General features: G+C 50.1%; 1 protein-coding gene across 4 annotated transcripts in view; it reads right to left on the bottom strand.

The window, feature by feature from the left end:
* The window catches only part of ZRANB3 (zinc finger RANBP2-type containing 3), a 2038675-nt gene that overhangs the window by 66038 nt on the left and 1949758 nt on the right, over positions 1 to 22879 (bottom strand). The window lies entirely within an intron of this gene.

Here is a 22879-nt window from a genome sequence, read left to right as displayed (position 1 = left end):
GCCAATTCAAGACACGGAACAAATAGAAGTTAAGACAGACTGCAGCTGCCATTGCTGTGTTAGGGAAAATATGTTGAGTGTTCAAGCAAGGAGGTAGAGGTATGTATTAAGCAAGCAAGCAGTGAGAAAAGGGAGAGGAAAAGAAAGGCCAGGGGGGCTCTTTGAATAATCTAACAGGGCAGAGGACCCATCTCTGCCGTCCTAGTAACATATGAGAGAATCAAATAGATCAGGCTTTGCAGCAAATGTTAAACGAGAAAGGAACAGAGTCCAGCTCTGCATACAGAATAACAAAGGCAAAGAAAGGCTAGGCTCTGGAGCCAGCATGAGATGGAATAAGAGGGACCAGACTCATCATGAGAGGCTGGCCCGACCCTCGCAGGGGCGCTAGTGGGGCAGCCCACATAGCCGATTGACCCTCTGGCCACCCCCCTGGATCCACATACACCCCACCTACTAGGTATCCCCTGGGTCCGACACATACGGCCGCGGACCTGGGGAGTGTTTATAAGGGGGTGGGCTTGCGATCGCTCATCCTCCTTGTTTGCTGTACCCCCCCACCCCGGAGGACAGTCAAAGCAGCAACATCACACAGCTGGTCCCTCTACTCCCATAACAGGGCTTTAGGTACAAACTAGATTTTATATGATGTGATATGATATGGCATTTATAACACGCCTATACACAAGTGTTTCAAGGCGCGACAAGGCAAGGGAGGGGGAACAGGGGAAGACAAATAATGATCCTACTAGGCCAGGTGTCATTCAGATCGCGCAAGTGCATGGGAAGGGGGAAAGGGAAAAGTGTGAAGGTGCAGGGAGAGGGGAAAGTGCAGTACATGGGATAGTAGGATAAAGAATAAATAAAACGGACAGCTAGTGGCAAGTTCAAGGTAATTGCAGGCATAAGTGCAGGTTAGGGGGACTGTAGGGATACAGAAACAGTCTCCAAGTGCAGGGGTTGCCAGGGAGGCAGTGTAGGTGAGCAACTGGCGGGGCCTGGGCCTGTAAGCAGAAATAGTGGCCTTGTAACCGGTGCAGATTCATCCAGAAATCAGCAGGGAAGAGAGAAAGCAGAAGCAAAGAGGAAGGTTTTGAGGTGCTTCCGGAACCGGAGATGGTTCTCCTCAAGTTTCAGGGAGGCAGGAAGGCTGTTCCAGAGGGATGCCCCTGCCGAAGAGAGAGATCTACCACCAACTCGTTGCTTGGAGAAGCGACTGACCCTGAGGGAGTTGGAGGCGGATGAGCGAAGAGCTCGGGAAGGAAGATATTTAGGAAGAGAGAGTTGCAGGTATTTCAGCCCCAGCCCCCAGAAGGCCTTGTGGACAATGCATTTCCTCTTTCTTTGAAACCCCCATCCTTCCATTCCAAGAGACACTCACGTCTCCTTGCCCCACACAAAAAAAGTAGCAACTTGCAGTTAGTAGAAAAGGCTTCAACTCCTTTATTTGGCAGGAGTCCACTTACAGGAGATCTGCCTCTTAACGAGCTGGTGTCCTAGCTGTGGCCCACTGGAAGTAATTGTTATTTCCTCTCGCTTACCATGAGCTCATAGTCAGATGAAAAATCCAGAAATGCAACTTACAAAGACATGTTCTTTGCTGCTGCATCCTTTAATTTTCTTGTTTTCTTTTCTTCTTTTCTCTTGTTTATACAGTGATATTTGTAATTTAATACGTACTGCTATTTTATTTCTAATTTTGTGAAAAGTCGAGTTCTTTGACTGAAACACAATAAATAAATAAAGCAAAGTCCCCAAGATGTTCCCTGTCCCCCCCAGATTTTATGTATCTCCTACGCCCCTGCGGGTACCCTTCACCTTGTGCTTCCCTTGAGTCAAATCAGGGCCCTGTGGGGATCGGGCAGCGTCCCTGTCAGTCACACTTCGGTCTCTGGATGATCCCGGGGTATCCCCGACTAGCTCATCTGTGGCTCTTTGGATGTCGTCTTCAGTCACAAGGTGGTGACGCTCACCTTGCCATTCACATGCCAAGTAGAACGGGTGTCCCCAGCGATATCGGACCCCCTTTTCCTGTTGCCACCTGGTGACTGCCGCACATTTTTCCTCATCTGCAGCGTGAGGGCGGACAGGTCCTGGTAGATTGCCACCCTGGAATTGCTGCATTGTATGTCTCTCAGGGTCCTCGCCTTCTCGAGTACCTTTGCTTTATCTCTATAGTAGTGGAATTTCGCGAGGACCGAGCGTGGGCCCCTTCCACCTCCACCAGCCCAGTGGACCCTGTCGATCAGGACCGTCTCCCCAGAATCAGTTCCTAGAACAATCCTGGCGATATCCTGCACCTTGCCCTCTAGGCTCGTCTGGGTCTCCCCCTCCACCTCCGCCAGGCCAAAAATCTGCAGGTTGTTTCTCCGTTCGCAGTTCTCCATATCGTCCACCTTGAGACGGAGTTCCCCCTCTCAGTGCTGTATTTCTCTAAACCTGGCCTCCATTTGCGTCTCCAGGAGGGCAGTAGATACCTGGTTGTTTTCAACACCCTCCATTTGGTCCTTCAGGGTGGAGACCTTGGAAGTGAGGTCGGCCAGCTTGGTTCCCATGTCTGTTCTCATTCCTCTAATTTCTTCAAGGATTGTCTGAATGTTGTTTTGCATGGTGTTCATGTCGGGGGCCTGGGCGGATGAGGGTCCGGTCTCCATTGTTGAGTCTCCAGGTGTAAATTGGTACTTCGCTAGGGTTTCTTTCCAGCTCATAGGGTGCTTCTCTCCCAAGACCTCCATAGTTATTTCGGCGCCTCCAGTGGTTTCGCCCTGGATCCGGAACTCACCCCCCCAGGTTCACATCGGCTCGCGCAGCACGTTATATGGTAGGCCAGTCCTTATGGTTTGTTTCGCTTGTTGAGGGTTCAGATAGCCCCCAGGGCCCGACTCCACAGCCACCGGTGTGTTGTGCCCTTTCAGTCTTCCTGGGCTAGTCTCCCTGCGATGCCCAGGAGGGTAGTCCAATATCCTCTGTGTCAGTATGTTAGGGACCCAGGGCAGTTACCTGGTTACACCCCTGAGTTCAATGTTATTAATCACCTCCTACTTTGGTGGCCCGGGGTGTCTGCCCTGGTCCAGGTGTCTGTGCCAGTATCAGGAGCTATCCCTGAGGAGCTGGGGTAAGGTGGTGGGGCGAGGGTCGCCCTTATTGGGGTGTTGTATGTGGCCCTTAACTGGAGAGGGCGGGCTCATTCAGTCTCCATGTGCTGCGGGTGGTTGTCCCAACCAGTTTCTCCTGAGGTGTTGACAGACTGGGGGGGGGGGCCCAGGCGCACTCCCACGTCGGCCCGGGCCTGGGGAGGGCAGCTCAGGGAGAGCTGCAGCGGCGGCTGGGTGATCCCAGTGGCAGCTCCACCCACCACACTCACCTGGTGCCGAGTAATGCTGGGGCCCAGCTAGACGTAGAGAGGAGGAGGAGGGGCCCGGGCACGCTCCCGCCAAGGCCCGGGCAGGCCGAGAGCCCCGCCGGCGGGGGTGATGAAAGCTCGAGCAACGCTGTGGGAGCCCCTCCTGGCAGCAGGGGCCTTGGCGGGCTTTCAGTCTTATGGTGCTGTGGCCCGCTCCTTCGTTTTGTGTCGTGCCGGACGCACAAGCTCCCTCGACAGGAGGACTTACGGCCCAGTGCCGGGAGGTGCTCCGAATCCATCACCACGTGTCTCAGGCGTGGTGTGGGCAGCCCGGCAGATGCGCAGGCTGCATCGCGGGGATCTTCCGCAGACGAGCACGAGGCAGTTGCGGGCTCTCCTGTTGGCGTGCACTGCCAGGCCGGGTGGGGGAGGGGAAGGCGCCAAAGAGCTCGATGAATATCTCCGAGTCCAGCGAGGCCCCAGGTCTCGGGCGGGTGTCTCTGGGTTCCCCGTGGGTTCACAAGGCTGATTATCCACAATTAGAGGGGGGAGCGTTCCTTCTTCTCTTAGAACTCTGCGTGTCTCCCAGGGCCATACGGGGAACTTATGGATCAGGCAGCCATCTTACCTGCCCCTCCTGGTGGCCTCTCAGCAGTTTAAAGTATAAAGCTAAATTGCTTTCTTTTTACCGAGGATTCCCAGCCTGACCGCAGGGAATATTCATGTGCATGTGAATCCATACAAGACCCCATGCTGGAGAAGTGGGACATATACCAGGGACAAAACAAGGTAACAATGACCTAAGGGGGCAAGTGCTTCAAACTATAGAGGAGTACTATTTAAATATACAGAATTAAATTATCAAACGTGACTGGCCAATGGAGCCACCTCGTATGCATCCAAATGTCTCACACCAGGAAGTAACATGATGCCATGAGGACAAGGAGACACAAGAAGGCTGAGGCCGGAATGAGAGACTGGTAGTAGAAAACACAGAATATCTGGTTGATGTTTGATACACTGTCCACGGGGGTTGGGGAGCCTTTTAAATAAACTTTAGGCGTTGAGAGAGCAATATGTGGGAATTCTGAGGGTGAAGAGTAGTTTGTGCATCATGTGATAAGCATAGTGTATGTTGTCTGACACCAGCTGTAGAGAGCATGACTCTTTAGTGCCACTGGATCCTTCATGTGCATCTAAAACACAGGAAGTACCTGAGGTTCATGGCTGGGGCCATCCACTGCCAATTCAGGGTCCTTCTCTTTCGCAGAACAAGGATGCTCTACTGCTAGGCCAAAAGTCTTGGTCATAAATATTGCATTGGACTCCTTGAATTTCTCTAGGGATTCCATAGCTTTGGCTCTGAAAATATTACTCAGATCAAAAGGCATATCTATAAGCTTTTCCCTGAACATCCTGGAAAAACCCAGACTTTTCTTAGCCACAAACATCTTAGAACCATACATCCTGTGCTCACAGATCTGGCCATGCAGTCAGGAGTGTCAAGGATTGATGCAATATAGGGCAAGCAGCTTCTATTCCAACTTTCACAAAGGCGTTAAAACCCTCCCTCAATTCCCCATCTTTGAGGTTTCCCGCAGCATCTGCACTCCCTAGCTAAGGCACATAGATTTGACCGGTCTTCGGACTAGCCTACCTGAAGCAAACTTTCTTCTGCCAGTCAGTGCCAGTGGTACCTGCGTTGATGTTGTTGGGCATATGGGGGGTGGGGGAACAGAGCCTATTCTCATTACGAGAAACTATTCATTGCAAATGCGCTAATAGTGGCTAAGCAGAACATCGCTATGCATTGGGGGACGAGAGAGGCTCCCAAATTCTCCAAATGGACGGTGGACAAAGAGCAATGGAAGACCGAGTATACAGGTCCAGGATGTGCCCCTCCAAATTCATTAAGATATGAGACAAATAGGGTAACATAGATAGATTCCTATATATTAGCGGGGCTGTGGGATTATCAGTACCATGGTCCAGAGGGGCGATTGTTCGGGGTCTTCGGGCTTTATACTTTTGTGGTATTTAACTGTGATGTTGTGCTGTGGTATGAAAAAACTAATTAAAAAAAATATTTGTAGAAAAAAAGTCCCTTTTTTCTGCCCATTACATCCATTTTGTTTTAGTTTCTCAGCAAGAAGGAAGGGGAAAAAAGGCAGAGATGATAAGACCCACTGTGGTGGCTAAGACCCACTGTGGTGGCTTGCAAGGGTTTCTGGGGTGGGGTTTGTAGAAAGGAAATCAAAGCCGGAGGGGGGCCGGCAAGCATTTCTTCACCAATTTCAGATCAACAGCCGAAATGGAGTTTGGATATTGCTAGAGTGCTCTAACCAGATTTTCTATGACAGAATTAAATAGCAACAGGATCTCTTTGGGCTACCCTTTGTCAAAGATGTCTCTGCAACTGTATTGAGTGACTAATGTAGAGCAGAAAACTCCCAAAGATTCCACCACCCTGGGAATGGTTTTCCTGTAGGCTGCTTGCTTGAGCTGAACATATGGCACATCCTGCATTAAGTCTAGCTCCGGTGATTTCCAATTCCTTATGAGTCCCTCAGCAGCTTTGCTGGATTTCTAGGATTTATTCTTTTCACCTGGTAAGAGTGTGAGCCTTTTTTCCCACTCTTGCATGTGTTTTGCTGTGTGTGTTTTCACTTTTTGTGTGATTTTGAGCACTGGAGCCTCACCTACTCCATGGACTCATATTTTTCATGTGTGTTACACAGCACCTTCAGTGCAGTGACACAGGGTCGTCTTTGAGACTTCCCACTGACTCCATTTTCTGGGGCTGACTACTGTCCCCCAGGAAAGGTAAAGTTGGCATTAACTTTATTATTAGTCACTTTAAACCACAGACCCAGTACACGACATCATTTCTAGGATTTATTCTTTTCACCTGGTAAGAGTGTGAGCCTTTTTCCCACTCTTACATGTGTTTTGCTGTGTGTGTTTTCACTTTTTGTGTGATCTTGAGCACTGGAGCCTCACCTTCTCCATGGCCTCATATTTTTCATGTGTGTTACACAGCACCTTCAGTGCAGTGACACAGGGTTGTCTTTGAGACTTCCCACTGACTCAATTTTCTGGGGCTGACTACTGTCCCCTAGAAAAGGTAAAGTTGGCATTAACTTTATTATTAGTCACTTTAAACCACAGACCCAGTACACGACATCTTACATGGAGTATTGGAAAGGGTTAACTCATCCCTTTTTGTCTGTGTCTCTTGGAGCCTTGTTTCGCTCCCTTTACATCAAGACTTGGCTGGTGGCTGTGGTAACTACCCTAACTTTTCTACCGCGGTTATCTTATATAAACGTGGTATTGTTTTAGGCTATTATATTAGCCTCAAAAAGAAACCCGCTTGACCAGATACATTTTACTTTGGCTCCGGCTGGGTTTATTTGCCATTTCTTTTTGTTAAAGTCTTTCTCGTGTTTTTCTCTGCGCGCCGAACCGGGGATGATTCTTTTGTTCGCCGTCTTTTCGTGGGCTTCTGCACAGAAGCCCTCCTTAAGGCGCCTGAAAGTCTGGATAGGCAGGATGTGAGGGAGGGATCTTCGGACCCCTGCCATGGGTTCCCTTGGTAACCCAAGTCGCACTCCTGTTTGATTGGCTAAGGGGACTGTCCTTGCCGGGACAGCCACCCTGCTGTGTGATTGACGGCCAGGCTGTATGAATGGGGGAAAACTGCATTAAAAGCAGGTCTCTGGGACTGGAAAGGCAGATTCGCCACTGGAACGAAAGAACCAACGAGGAGCTGATGGAAGGGAACCCCTACAACGACTGAACCGCCCGGTGAAGCCCTGCTGCAGGTCCGAATCTTCAGAATCCAATGACAGAGAAGATCCTCCAGGAAACTTCTTCCCTTGAGCTCGTGGGACCAACCAGTTTGTCCAAACTGCAAGCCAGGACCCCTCCTCTGGTCGAATTTGCTGTACAGAGCTACAGTGGGCCGGACAGCCAGGAAGGTTGGACCCTGCTTGGGTTTTAAGGAGTGCATCTTATTTGTTGTTTTGCTCTGCTGCTGGTTTCTTCCCTGGGGAGTGCAGGACCCTCCAGTCTTCCTACTTCATGTCAGTCCGACAGTCCCTTCAGGAACCGTGAGCCTGCAGGAACTACCAGGAGCGTCCGCCTCAGCTACAGCTCCCTCTCCGTTTAAGGTACTGTGCAAATCCGGTTGCTTGATTCGTTCAACCACGGTGAAAGTATTTGAGATCTTTCTCCAACCCGAGGGCTTGTCCTTCTCTTCTCTTTGAACTAACTTTTCTATCAACCAACCACGTCCGTAAACCATGCCACGAACTTTACCTCAAACTACCCTGAACTGTATTATCTTGAGCAAAAGACTTTCGACCCATTGACTTTGGGCTTAGGCCTTCTCTACCTGATTTTATCACTGTAGTTCCTCTTGTTCAATTGCCCTGAGTACTCACCTGTTGGTTTGATTTTGACTTTCCCTCCCTTTTAAATTGCTAGAGTGCCATTTTGCTCCCACTTCATTTTCGTGAGCTTAACTTGTCTGGAATTTAAGGGAAGTGGTGTGGTTATTAAGAAAGTGATTTTTGAACTGCTTATAATAGTGTAATCTTATACAACTGAAGAGTGAAATAAATGTATATTCTTTTACTTGAAAACTTTGAGTCAATGTTTGCCTGAATCATAGTAATTGCTGTCCTTTGTGTAACTATCTGATACTGCTCACTTACTCTTGAGATAAGTCTGGCTGCTCCGCCACTGCTACCACTTTAACTGTGTAGTACAGGCTTGTACCAAAGGTGAATTTGTACTGTCACTTGTAGTTTTAATTGTGTGTGGTGTTCCCAAAGGGTACTGCATATAATTCTGCCTAACACGGTGAAGCATCAATGCTGCTATTATCTGAAAGGTCAGAGGACAAAGCCGGTAAGAGTAGCCTGTTCTGGAAAGGGTTCTCTGGCAAGTGAGCACCAGTGTCGTCTTTTCAGTGTCAGCTTTTCCCATTAAGTGAAGAGTCCTGTGAAGAGCCATTGGCATAGTCAACCCATTGGTTTGGGAGCTGGGCCTCGTCCCATGTTTTCTCTTTTTTCTTCTCCATCCTGGGCTCTTTCTCTTTGATTTAAGGCTGGGTTTCCACCAGCTCCTTGGTGCCTGGTGAATCAACAGATGTTCGTTTCTCCCTCTGAGGCTTGAGGACACTTAGAAGGGGTATCAATCAGAGATTTCAAAGAGGGTTGATAACTGCCCTTTTGAAGGACAACAAAGAGCTTTTCTGGCCATTCCCTTAGAGCCTTCTGGTGCATGCCCTAACTAGAATCATCATTTTGTTGTCAGACCCCCAAGCATCAAAAGGCATTTCATGTCATGGTCACACTTTGGCTCTGCAGTTCATAGAGGACTTGATGCCTGAAGTCCTTGCATAGCGCAGTAAAAATGTGTCTCTGAAGAGATGTCAATCTGAAACAGCATGCTAAAATAAAAATGAGATCAGGTGGCATGGCGTGCTCTATAGATACTGAGAATGGCATCGATTCCAAAGCCATGGAGTAGTTGGGGTTGATGGGAGTCGGCATAGAGTGGCACTGAGCGCCATGGTGTGGAAAACTATTTGAAAATTGGCTAGCGTTGGGAATATTTCTTGGATAAGGATTCTGTGTGAGTATTCAATTCAATAGAACTCATCCAAATCCTGACAAACTGGGAAGATCCAGAAATGCTGGAGAAATGTCCTGCCTCTCTCAAGCTGTGAAAACTGCTAAACTGTAACCTGGATGTTTTCAATCCTCTTCTGTGGTGGAAAAACATTCTGCGCCTCCTTTTCAAAGACAGCCTCAATGAACTGGAATTCTCTTGATGGAATCAACCAAGATGTTCTGTTTCAGAAAGAAGGCCATCAAAGGCAGCGAGTGGCATGTTCTTCTAAAAGAGCAAGGGCCCAGTCGTCTGTTCTTGCATGAATGAGCCAGTCATCGAGTTATGGAAAGACAGATCTTCTCCCTATGAATATGGGTTGCCACCACTGCAATCACCTTTGTTAAAACTCCAGAAGCCAAGATCAACCCAAGTAATACACTGCTAGTGAGTTTAAACGAAAAAGAACTGCAAGTACTGTCAATGTTTGTGATGGATTGGTAAAAGAAAGTGGGAATCCTGAAGATCTGAGAATACCACCCAAACTGAAGTCCCAGGACCTAAAAGATCTGGGCCAGAAATATAATTCTGAATGTGTCCTTCCTGGTTAATTTATTGAGGAGCCTCAGATCCAAGGGGGGCATGAGACCCCTCCATCCATCTGCATAACCAGCAAATACTTGGAATAGAAGCCCTGATCGAGCTCCAAAGAGGGAACATATTCCAAAACCCCCTAGATTGGAAATGATTAAATCTCCTCTAGTAATACTCGGCATTCCCCAGGAATGGCAGACAACATCCCTCGGAAAGGATTCAGATAAACTTACAATGTGATGTAACCCCCTCCCATTTCTGATGTAAAGGTTGGAGGCTGTCCCTGACAGGCCAGGGAGAGATAGGTAAAGGAGGACACGGAGAGGTTTTGCATTGGAAGCAGTGGAGGACATTGAGATTAACTAGTTACCCCCTCACCCCCCCAGGCGTGCACCCTTTTTTTTGAGGTACAAGAAAAACCTAAGCTGCCACTGTTGGCCCTAGCCAGAGAACCCCATCCATTGGAAAGAAAAATGTCTGTAGCGTTGCTTGGTAGAGGGAACAAAAGATGCAGAGGTGGCCTAGAGATGGACAGCCCTAAAGACTTGGCTGCAGCCCCTGGAAGGAGCTAACCTTTCAAATGAATCTTAGGCTTTGCTCCCAAATAGGTTGATGGCATTGAATGGCATGCCCATCAGCTTAGAATGGAGGACAGCATCAACCCAGATGTTCTCAAGCAAAGATCGCACTGTACCATGGGGCCTGTGACCAAAGAGTGTTATCCCTCCAGCTGTGTCCAGCCCAGCCTTGAGCAGTTGCTTTGCTGTCTTCATACCTTCATACCTTCTAGCATGAGATGAACGGGCCCTGCATGTTCTGTTATGTTAGCTAGTTTGTAGCGCATACTGTGGGCATCTAAACAGCCTTCTACCACTAGCTAACCCAGATAAATCTAAGGTCTCATATGCCGGGAACCAATGAATTACTAGGGAAAATAAATGTTTACAGACATTCTAAATAGGAGAATATCTTCAATGTGTCTGAATGTGAGTGGAAGGCCAGTCGAGAGAATGTCTGCACAAATACAGCAGGTATAAGCCAGTTTTCTTCAGTGTAAATTTTGACTAAATATCATGGGGCGAGGGGGATCCAAGTGCCTACCTGCCCGTGTTCCATAGTGAATATGGGTATCGGCCAAAAGTACAAGAATCATTGATTCAAAATTCTCAAACCAAGGCTGCTTGATGCAAGGACTTACCTTCCATATGCATTGATCTGCATAGGTTTGACTGCTGCAGTAGACGCTTGGATAAAAAGTTTTAGATGCAGGAGGAAAAGACAAGAACTTCTGCCGGACCATTTAATGAGCTTTATGCTTTCCACGGAGGGACTCATTAGGTAAGGGAAATCAGCCATTTATGAGAATTCTGCCTATCAACAATAAAGAGAACAAAGCTTGTGAATTATGTAGAAAGGAAGAGAATCTCAAGAGAGTAGGTCATAACTTATAAGTTACTCACTTTAGTTATTAACGTACTCTTAGTCCCCTTTCCTCCATATTGCATGGGCGTCCCTTCCAAGGGACGGGAGACGGAACCGTTTTCACCAGAAACAAAACTTGTTCCCCTTTACATTTAGAGGCGCAGTGGGGTGCGGCACTGAGAGCATGCGCTGCCCTGAATCCGCCCTCAGGCCGTGCACCTCAGTCCCCATTGCCGCATCGACAATAAAGTTAACACTGCCTAATGACACCAGTATTAGGGGGTAGGATGGTGGGACGTATGGAGAAAAGGGGACTAAGAGTACGTGCGTTACTACGGTGAGTAAGTTATAATTACTCTTAAGTCCTGTCCCCTTTCCTCCATACTGCATGGGCAATTACAATTGAATGTAGCCCCAGGATGGAGAGGAGACCTCCTTAAGCAAATAGGTTCCTGAGAACTGCCTGTCCAGAAGCTGCATCCGATCTAGAGCAGGCATCCAGACAGTAATGCTTGCAGAAAGCCGAGGGAGTGGCCCAAGTGGCCGCCCTTCTTATGACTTGCCAAGGGGCCTGGCGCTGGAATGCGATGGCCATTGCCTTGGCCCTGACTGCGTGGGCGTGAATGTTCGCCGGAAGCGGCTTGTGCTGGCCCTCGTATGCTTCTTTGATGGCCGAGACCATCCAGCGGGATATGGAGGCCTTGGAGGACTGATAGCCTGGTCTTGCACGTCCGAAAGTGATAAACGGGGCGTCTGATTTGCGGAAGCCCTTGGTCCTGTAAAGGTAGAATTTCAGGGCATGCCTGACTTCCAGGCAGTGCAGAACTCTCTGTGCCTCATCCTTAGGATCAGCAAAAAACAAATGGAAAGCAGATGGCACCTTAGGCAGAAATGCTGGGTGTGTCCGCAGGACTACTTTGTCCCTCGGAAAGGTAGTATATGATTCTGAGGCGACCGGCGCCTGGATTTTGCTGACTCTGCGAGCCGAGGTGAGGCTGACTAGTACTAGTAAGGCCGTCTTAATGGTGACTAGCCTGATGTCAGCGGACGCCAGTGGCTCAAACGGTTTGTGCGCCAGGTCGCCCAAGACTATGTTCAGGTCCCACACGGGGTGTGGCCTCTGGATGGGTCGGTAGAGCCTTGCGAGCCCCGTCAAATCTTTCTTGACAATCGGATTGGAAGAAGAGAAGAACCCCTCCTCCGAGTTCCTGTAAGCCCTGATGGCTGCGAGGTAAGTGCGGCAGGTGTCCACCTGCACGCCAGAATGGGTGAGGAGCGCCGAGAAGGAGAGCACGTCATCCAAAAGACGTGCCAGGGGGTCGATTCCCTTGGAGCCTGCCCAGTGGCAGAACCTGGTCCATTTACTTTTATACTGGGCACTGGTAGCCTTGCGCCGTGTGCCCTGTATGATTTCCAGATTAGCCTGTGAGAGGCTGAGGTGCCTTAGTGTTACTTGCTCAGGAACCACGCTGTGAGGGCTAGTTTCTGTGGTGCGGGGTGGATGACCCTGCTGCGCCAGAAGATGTGCTGGGCCTGTTGGAAGGTGAATCTGAGGCATCTCCGAGAGACTGAGCAGCTCCGAGATCCATAGCCTCGCCGGCCACCAGGGATTAGAATGATGTTGAGCTGACGAGACTCCTCGATCTTGCAAATCACTCTGTGAATCAGCGGAGTGGGCTGGAAGGTGTACGCTGTCATGCCGTTCCACTGAATCCAAAATGCGTCTCACAGGGAGCCGGGGCCGTGTCCCTGCCAGGGGTTGAACTGAGGGCATTTCTTGGTGTGCCAGGTGGCAAAAAGATCCACCTGGGAGAGACTCCACCTGTTGAAGATCTCCTGAATAACGAGTTTGTTTTGCTGCCACTCGTAATTGTCCGCTCCCAACCTGCTTAGCCTATCCGCCTCCAGGTTGGATTCCCCCGGGAGGTGGACTGCCGTGAGGTAGGTGTCGGTTTCCAGGGCCCACTTCCACATGCTGATTGCCAGTCTGCACAATGGAGGGGATCTGGTGCCTCCCTGCTTGTTGACATAGTACATGCTGGTTGAGTTGTCCATCTGGATGAGTACAACCTTGCTCCTGAGAAGGGGAAGGAATGCTTGGAGCGCTAGCCAGATGGCGTTCAGCTCCAACCAAGTGATGTGGTATTCCTTCTCCTGTCGAGTCCAGGTGCCGTGGACCGAGAGATCGTCCAAGGTGGCTGCCGAGCACTCGAGCGAGGAGTCTGTGGTGATGGTGACCTGCGTGGTTGGAAGCCTGATGGGCTTGTCCGTCTGTAGGTTGCAGTCCCTTGACCACCATGTTAGGTCCGGGCGGAGAGATGGAGGAATGTTGATCATCTTGGATTGAGAACCCTCTGCTCCTGGTTCCATGTAGCCATGAAGTGCAGCTGAATCCTCCTCATCCTCAGTCTCGTGTGTGGGACGGCTAATAGGACCTCTGCCAATAGACCCAGGAGATGCTGGTACCACCAGGCCGAGGTCACCTCTCTGCTGAGGAAGTGAGTGGTGGCCCTCCTGATGGCCGAGATCTTGTCCTCAGATGGAAATACCTTCTCGGAGCACGTGTCCCAGATGAGGCCCGAGAATGTCAGAGTCTGCGTGGGCTGCAGCCGCGACTTCTTGAGATTGAGAGAAAAGCCCAGATCGTGCAGTGTGTTCATAAGGGCTTGGGAAGAGTGGTGAACTGCTTCCGCGGATGTACCCCTGACGTGCCAGTCTTCGAGGTATGGGTATTTGTGGAGGCTGTGCGCTCTGAGGAGGGCAGCCACAGTATTCATGAGTCTGGTGAAGACCCTGGGGGCCGAGTTGAGGCCAAAGGGAAGGACCTTGTATTGGAAATGGTAGCCCATGATCCTGAACCGCAGGAAAGAATGATGGGGCTGCCAAATTGGGACGTGGAGGTACGCATCCTTCAGATCCAGGGAGCACATCCAGTCTCCCTTGCACAATGTCTCCGCTATAAAATCTGGCGTACCATCTTCAATTTTTGTAGAGGTAAGAAGCGGTTGAGGGTGGGAAGGTCCAGCACAACTCTCCGGCCCGCCTGGTTCTTTTTCTGAATGGTGCAAATTCCTGGAGTAAAAGCCCAAGCCTCACTGGGAGGCTGGGACTTCCTCCACAGCCTGTCTCTCTACGAGCGACCGGAATTCCGCCAGAAGAATTGCTGTTCCAACTTGATGGAATGGAGCAGAGGAGGGAGGAGAGGCTGGGTTGGGTAGGCGGTACCCCGTGGATACTACAGAGGGAATCCAGGGGTCCGCGAAATTCTGGCACCGGAAATGTGCATGGAGAGCAAGCCTGCCCCCCCCACTGGAGACACATGGACCCGGAGGGGCGTGTCATGCCTTCTTTCGCTCAGAGGCAGTTGCGGAGGAGGGGGACTGGAAAAAGCCCTTACTCCCCCACCTCCTTTTTGTTGATTGAGCCGATTTGGAGTCGGCGAGCGCGCCGGCTGCCTGGACCTCCGTTCCTGGCAGCCACGGAACCCTCCGTACATACTTCCCTTGTCGGAGCGCTGCTGTGACTGGGTGTACAATTCGGGCGTGGTCTTTGTCAAGATGGATAAACACTTGGCCGTTTGTGAGCTGTTTTTCATTTTGTCCAGCTCCTCGTCCATAGTGGAGTGGAAGAGGTGCCCCCTCCCTCGAACGACAGGTCTAATATGCATTCCTGGACCTCCGAGTCGAATTTCGTTGCAGAGAGCCAGGCTGTCCTTCCCATGTCCGTGGCGATGCAGATGGCAGGGCCAGAGGTGTCAGTATGGGCCACGGTGGACTCCATGAGGTCCTGCGTCACCGGCTTGGCCTCAGCCAGTCCCGCCTTGAAACGTGATTGGCTCTGCAAAGGGACTTCTGGGAGGGAGTCCGCAATATCCCACCATAACCTCTGGTTAGCGGCAACCAGCATGGCATCAGCGTTGGCCTGACGAAGATGCAAGGACACGTTGGAATCCAGCTTCTTTCCATAAGCCTCAAAGATCTTCTCCTCCTTGCCTAGCAGCCTCGCAGAGGAGGAGGCCAAGGACGACTGAGGCTTGGAGTATGGTGATACCGCAGCAATCACTGAGGTGTGTGGCTGAGGATGGGCCGATAACAAGAGTGTATCCCCCTCCATCTGCCTGTATTTCCGTCCAGGCGTCGATTGACCGGCTGGGCAGAGTGGGGCTTGAGCCAACCCTTTTTGGCCAGGGAGACTACATCGGTCTGCAGTGGAATTCCCGTTTTGTCAGAGGGGCGTCGCGTGAGGACTTCAGTAAGGACCCCCTCTGCCGGTTGCTCGACCTCCGGTTGAGGCAGGCCCAGGTACTCCGCCAGCCCTGCCAGACGTTTGTGGAAGGCCCTGGCTGACGAGGGCTTATCAGGGTCCTCATCCATGTCAGGAGGATCCTGCGTCAGTGGGGGAGTAGCGGGAGAAGGCTACTGTGGTGCCGGAGCCGGAGGCTGTGGAGGAGGCTGGTACGGAATCGCCTGAGGAATTGGCTGGAGGGCCGGAGGCAGAGTCTGTGCCGGGGGTAGCATTGGAGTGAGCACGTCCCTGATGGCATCCCTGAGGATAACCCCCATCCGAGGGGATTTCATGAGCCTGAGGAACCTCTCAAAGAACCTGTCTTCACAGGCCGGAGGAATGGTAGGGGATATAGATGGGTAGCGGGAGGCTTCTGGAGCCGCTGCATACCCTGCCCATACAGACGCAGCGGGAACCTGCCCTGCGCAAATGAAGGATAGGCTGTAGGCCACGTACCTGGTTGAATCCAGTCCCACCTTGACACTCGTTCCTCACCAAACTCCTGCAATGGCGTTGGACGGGTGCTGATGTCTGGCACCGCAGACATTTTGTCGAGTTGCCTGCCACGTGTTGCTCTGCTTGCTGGGCCCAGCCTCCTCCAAGACTTGAGTGTGGATGGCGAGGCCTACCCTGCTCCTCGAGCCTAGGACCGGTAGGTGTGACACCCTCTGCCCTTGGGCTGGTAGAGCTGCGTTTAGGCGCCTCCTCAGACTTATTGCCGGTACTAGGGCGTGGCCCCTCAGACATAGTGCTGGTACAAGGGCGGAGCCCCTCGGGTGAAGACCCGGTACAAGAACCTTCCGGTCCCTCAACACTGTCACCGAAAGGATCCGAGGATCCCTCAGCCTGTAGGCTGGTAGCTGGAGCAGGCTCGGTGCACGTGCTGGTACGAGGACCTGACCGGTCCCTCCCACGCGGGCGAGTCCTTGAGAAGGAGTCTCCCTTGCGGGGTGCGATGGAAAATAGAGGCCCTACATTGGACCTGGATCGATGTTTCACGAAGTCCTTAAGGTCCTCTGTAGGCGACTTCTGGAAGAGCTCCCTCCACCTGACTAGTCTGTTCTTCAGATACCTCGATGACAGGGCGTTGCACGCTGTACAAGCTTGCCAACCGTGGTCTGGGCCAAGGCAACGTAGGCACAGGGCGTGGGGGTCTGAAGTTGGGAAGAGCCTGTCGCAAGATGGACACCTGCTGAACCCTGTGGAAGTCGACATCCACCGGGGAGGAGTGTGACTCCTGAGGACTGAGTACCTGTATGATGATAGACAAAAAAGACAGAAGTAGTATCCGCGCTTTGAATTACATGGCCGAAGCCAATCCCAGGAGCGCTGGTTTATTCGGCCCGTTCCCATCGACGCGGAAAAGGGGACTGGGGTGTGGCGCCGGAGGGCGGAGTCAGGGCAGCGCATACTCCCAGGGCCGCCTGCCTCTAAATTCAAAGGGGAAGAAGGTTTTTTTCTGGTGAAAAAAGTTCTGTCTCCCTTCGCTTGGAAGGGACCACATGCAGTATAGAGGAAAGAGGACGGGACGTAAGAGTATGGTTGATACCTTGCCCTGGGAAAATAGGAGAATAGCTCTTTGTAGTGAAAGTAAAGAAACAAGGACAAACAAACAGAAACCCTTAACAAGAGTGAAGAAATCAATAGGTCAAAAGAACCTCAATTTGAGAAGAGGTATAATACAGCACTGAAAGAACAGTGTGAAATGATCAAAGAAGTCACACAAGACTATTTGAAAAGAAGTTTGAATAGAAGTTTGCGAGAAGCAAAATCCAGGAGAAGGGAGTCATTCTCCTGTCTTTAGTTAAGAATAGTGGTAGGGTTAATCAGGGTTAGTTCGGACTGTGGACAGATTCTTTTAAGACATTCACAGATGACTGATGAGTACCTTAGCTAGTTTTGTTAGGTAGGGCACACCCCATAAAATAGGGAGAGATGGGAATTACCCTTTCCTTGAAACAGATAGTCAAAATGTCCTATAATAGTCTGCATCCTTCTTCTGACCCACCACACCCATCAATATTCATCTTCACGCCTGAAGCTTCCCACCTTACCACCTTTTGGGTGTCTGCTCATATGGTCACCACACTAGTGAGGTTTGGCTAAATTTTGGCAGGAGTGGGAGGATGAGAAAGTACCTTTTGATGTGATTTGGGTGCTTTTGATGTCTTGGAGTTTGATTCAGATTCCCTCACTGATGAAGGATTGCTGGATCTAGATCAAGCTCTAGATGAATCTAGCGGTCCTAACCCAGATTCAGAGATTGGAGCCTTTCTTTCTTTCTTTCTTTCTTTCTTTCTTTCTTTCTTTCTTGGTCAAGCTTGGAAATATGGTAATTACGGCTCAGACAGTTCAATACCCTTCCTTGCATTTTGGAGGTGGATGCCCCCAATGACATGTTCGTACCCTTCCGTGGAGGCTGCAGGAACTACCAGGAACGTCCGCCTCAGCTACAGCTTCCTCTCCGTTTTAAGGTACTGTGCAAATCCGGTTGCTCGTTTCGTTCAACCGCTGTTAAAGTGTTTGAAATCTTTCTCCAATCCGAGGACTTGTCCTTCTCTTCTCTTTGAACTAACCTTTCTATAAACCAACCTCGTCCGGAATCCGTGCCATGAACTTTACTACAAACTACCCTGAATTGTATTATCTTAAGCAAAAGACTTTTGACCCATTGACTTTGGCCCTAAGCCTTTTCTATCTGATTTTATCATTGTAGTTCCTATTGTTCAATTGCCCTGAGTACTTACCTGTTGGTTTGATTTAATTTTCTAATAACTTTGTCTTTCCCTCCCTTTTAAATTGCTGGAATGCCATTTTGCTCCCACTTCATTTTGTGAGCTTAACTTGTCTGGAATTTAAGGGAAGTGGTGTGGTGTATTAAGAGTGTGATTTTTAGACTGCTTATAATAGTGTAATGTTATACAACTGAAGAGTGAAATAAATGTATATTCTTTTACTTGAAAACCTTGTGTCAGTGTTTGCCTGAATCATAGTAATTGCTGTCCTTTGTGTAACTATCTTGTACTGCTCACTTACTCTTGAGATAAGTCTGGTTGCTCAGCCATCACTACCACTTTACTGTGTAGTACAGGCTTGTACCAAAGGTGAATTTGTACTGTCACTTGTAGTCTTAATTGTGTGTGGTGTTCCCAAAAGGTACTGCATATAATTCTGCCTAATTATATGTCCCTGTCTTTGGACATATAAATCAGTCCCCCCACCCTCCCCTCTGGTTTTTCTCTTATAGCTTTACGTTCTTTCTTAATTAGACTCTCTTTAACCTGACTGAGACGAGTATGAATATTCCCATAAGGATTCTCCTTTACTTCTCGCGCGTTCAATCTTCTAGTCTCATTATCTTGACTGTGACGAGTATGAGTACTCCCATAACGATTCTTGTTCACATCTGTGGTGTCTCTGGCTTTCAATGTTAGGTTCTACTTATCTTGACTGGGACGAGTAGGAATACTCCCATAATGATTCTCTGTCTCCCAGTTCTCCCGTTTTGCCTGTTACCGGTCACACTTGGGATAACATCACCGGAGATTCTTTTTGTCCGTTTCAGGTTTTCTCCTTCGTTTGTCCTGCTTTCTTTATTCCTTCAATGAGTCTTACTCTGCATCTTCATTTAGGATGTTTTAGATAACAAATGTTGCGCAGTTCCAGCCGTGTAGTGCTTTCGGCATAATTTCGGGGACAATTGGTCCACCACGGGGTCCTCGTGTTCACGCCACCACTCTTCCTTTGGCAGGCTTTCCAACTTGCAGGACGCTGTGCGACCTGCTCTTCAATTTCAGTACGTGAGCAGTCTTGAAACTCACAGGCTTTTTCGACTTCCCAGTCTCGTCTCTTAGGTACTACGTAACCGTGCGCCTTTCCCGGCGTACCTCTGTCTCTCTCTCCCGCTGCTGACTGTATCCTCTCTTCACATTGCTCCACCCTCCCCGTCTCAGTTAAAAGGTAATTCCCATTTAATGTGACAGGGTATCCCCTTTTTCCTTTTTCCAGTGTACCTAATATCCCACAGGTCTTTGTAGGTTACGGTCAGTCCCTTCCCTGTCTTTCCCATACATCAATTCCCAGTAGACATCAATCAGGTATTGGGACAAGGAAGAGATACCACAGAGCCATACATCCTCTTTACAATGACTCTTACATACACAGACATCACTTTGGTACTGAGAAGACGAAGAGGCATGAAATACGGAAGAAAGACTGTTGGTTTGACACCGTGTGATCTAGTCTTTCTGACATCTTAAATCGTGCTCGGAACTTTAAATCTTAGACGCGATGGTAAGAGGGAGACTGCTGTTTCCTTGTCTGAACACAGTGGGAGAAACGGAAAACCGAAGAGGCAGCAGAGGAGCGGGAACCGGAGAGAAGCCAAGTTGAGACTCATGGACAAGCCAGGAGAAGTGGAACCGGTGTTGTGAAAAACTGCAGAGACTCTGGAAGTGGAGAGAAGCTCCCTGGGCGTTCACAGCTGGAGTATCGCAATGAGGGTTGCTTACTGGTGTCCCAAGCAAGGCAACAGGGAGGAAGCGAGGCCCTTTTTAGAGGTGCACAAGGCCATGGAAAGGTGGCGCAAGGCAGAGAGAGCCAAAAGAGGTTCTCCAGCGCCAAAAAGAAGCCGACCAACACCCGACTGGATGACAGGTGAGTCTGTCCAGAAGGCAGGTGGGGCCTCTGGGCATGTCGAACAAACAGCTGTTGCTGGGAAAGTACATAAAAAGTAAAGGTTCGAAACCAGAGGACCAAGAACTGTTAAAGTGGGCATTATTAAAAGCCCAGTTATCAATGAACGGAATGAATGGTTGTAATGAACATTTTCAAGAAGCGAAAAGGAAAAGCGGCATTGCCAATACTCATGAGCATTTTTTAAAGAAGCAAGTTATTATTGAACAGAAATTAAAGTTACTCACCGTAGTGACTAGAGTACTCATAGGCCTTAATCCCCTTTCCTCCATCCTTGCGGCCGTCCCCCAACATTGGGACGGTACCCGAACCATTGGCAGCAAAAGATTGAGCTTCCCCTTTAAATTTAGTATAGCGTGTGGGGCGCGGCCTTAGGTGTGGGAACGCCCCCCTGAATCCCTGCCCTCTGCCACCTCACCTCAGTCCCCTTTGAACACATCGGACTCTCAGATACCTGGCTACTCTTAGTACATTTTAGCCGTTGGCATACTAACGGGGGAAGGTGGGTGGGACAGATGGGGGAAAGGGGAAAAGGATTACGAGTACTCTAGTCACTACAGTGAGTAACTTTAATTACTCATACGTCCCGTCCCCTTTCCTCCATCCTTGTGGGCGATTCCACTGAACAAAAACATAGGGTGGAGCTGTGACAACCTGCCTCATATGTAGGATGAAACGAAAAACCTTTTTCAGTACCGCCTGACCAAATTCTGCATCGCGCCTGGAGCTGGTGTCCAGGGAATAGTGCCTACAGAAGGCTGATGGAGTGGCCCAAGTAGCCCACTTGCTAATGACATCCCAAGAAGCATGTCTCTGAAACATGACGTCTGTGGCCTTGGCTCTGACCGCATGGGCACGAATCCCCAAAGGAACAGCTTTGCCCATGGCCGTGTATGCCTCTGAAATGGCCTGAACCAACCAATGGGCGATAGAAGCCTTGGAGGCCTGAGAGCTGGGGGAGGAGCCCCAAAAGTCACAAACAATGCCCGGAATTTGTCCAGGAAAGAAAACTTAAGGACCCTCCTGATGTCCAAGGAATGAATGGCCTTCTCTGCTTCCGACTGCAGGTTCAGGAAGAAAACTGGCAGGCAGATCTCTTGATTCAAATTAAATGGGGAGACCACCTTGGGCAAGAAATTTGGGTGAGTGTGCAAGATGACCTTGTGAAACGTGGTGAATGACTTACACGAGGAGCTCACTAACCCTGCGGGGAAAGGTGAGAGCCACTAATAAAACCATCTTTAGTATCACCAAGCGTATGTCCACAGATGCCATTGGCTCGAAAGTCTTGCGTTGCAAAGCCACCAGAACCACATTGTGGTCCCAGTGAGGCCTGTACACTTGAGGAACAATTCCTGACAACCCCTCAAGGTGAGCTTTAACCACCGGGTTAGCCGCCGAAAACACAAGCTCACTGGAATTCTTAAAAGCCTGATGGCTGTCAAATACGTGCAGCAAGTATCCATCTGTACTCCAGAACGAGCCAGGTGTGCCAAAAAAGCCAATACGTCATCCAATGGACAGGAGACAGGGTCCAGCCCCTTGTCACGTGCCCAATGGCAGAACCTAGTCCATTTGCTTTTATACTGAGACTGAGTCGAGGGTCTCCTGGCCTAATGAATGATGTCCCAGTTGTCAGCTGAAAATTGAGCGTACTGAAGCCTCAGCTGATCAGGAACCAGGCAGCCAGGGCCAATTTGGCCAGGTCTGGATGCTCCAACGCCTCTCCCTGCTGCGTCAGGAAGCCCCTACTGGGGATTGAAATATGGACGGGACCCTGGAGCACAACTGCAGCAGATCTGACTACCAGGGTCTCACAGCCCAGTGGGGGGCAACCAGGACGAGGCTGCAACCCCCCCCCCTCCGAGGCCCTGCATAGAGTCCGTTGTGGCAGATAGGTGGGCAGGAACACGACACCTGCGGCCGTGCCAACAGATCTGGAAGGTGTCTCCCAGAGACCCCCGACCAGCCCATGATGCAAACTGGCATTCCGAGGTGATGCAAACAAATCCAGGTCCACAAACCCTCAAAGATGGAAAAGAGGCAAGAAGGAGTTGTTGTGCAACTCCCACTCATAGATGTTATGATGTCTAATTTATAACACACCTGTATGCACAAGTAGCAAATGTTGAACCCCAAGCGACTCAACCGGTCCGCTTCGACATTGCTGTCCCACGGTAGGTGGATTGCCGAAATCCAAATTCTCCCCGTAAGGGCACATTCCCAGATCGAAACCGCTTCAATCCTGATTAGGGGCAAAAACGCCCTGAGGGCCAGGCCCACTGCCCAGAGCTCGAGCAGATTAATATGTAGAAGGGCTTCCATCCTGGACCATGTGCCATGAATCGCATAACCCTCCAGAGTAGCCGCCCAGCCCGAAAGAGAGGGGTCCCTTGTCACCACCAGGGAAGTCTCCAGATGGGTGAAGGGAGCTCCCACTGAAACATTGACATCCATCAGCCACCAGCGAAGATCGGGCAAAAGGAGCTCTCGCCTTCTAATGTCACTGGTGCAGTGAATCAGATCTGGAGTGATTTCCTACCGCTGGTGGTGTCAGTGCTGTTGAATGGGTGGACTGCCCACTACGACTGCATCGGGGTCACGCCACCACCGAACCCTCTCTTCGACCAGACTTGGATTTCCTTTGCTCTGACACGCCGGTCTCCACGGGTTTCTCTCTCTGTGTCAGAGCGCCACCTTCTATGACAGCCCGCCTTCCTCCGTTTTTTTACATACAGGGTGCTCTTGCCTAGTTCCCTCAGCGTTTCTCTCTCTCTCTCTCTCTCTCTCTCTCTCTCTCTCTCTCTCTCTCTCTCTCAGCTCTCTGCCCACTCTCTGCCCTCTCTCTGCCCTCTCTCTCTCTCTCTCTGTTTCTTTGGCATATCATCACTTATCAGCCCCCTCGGCACAGTCCATTGGAGG

This window comes from Ambystoma mexicanum, chromosome 9, assembly GCF_040938575.1.
Source record: "Ambystoma mexicanum isolate Mex_15411 chromosome 9, UKY_AmexF1_1, whole genome shotgun sequence".
NCBI classification, from domain to species: Eukaryota; Metazoa; Chordata; class Amphibia; order Caudata; family Ambystomatidae; genus Ambystoma; species Ambystoma mexicanum.
Note: the sequence above shows the minus strand (reverse complement) of the source record. Positions and strands in the feature narration are given on the sequence as shown.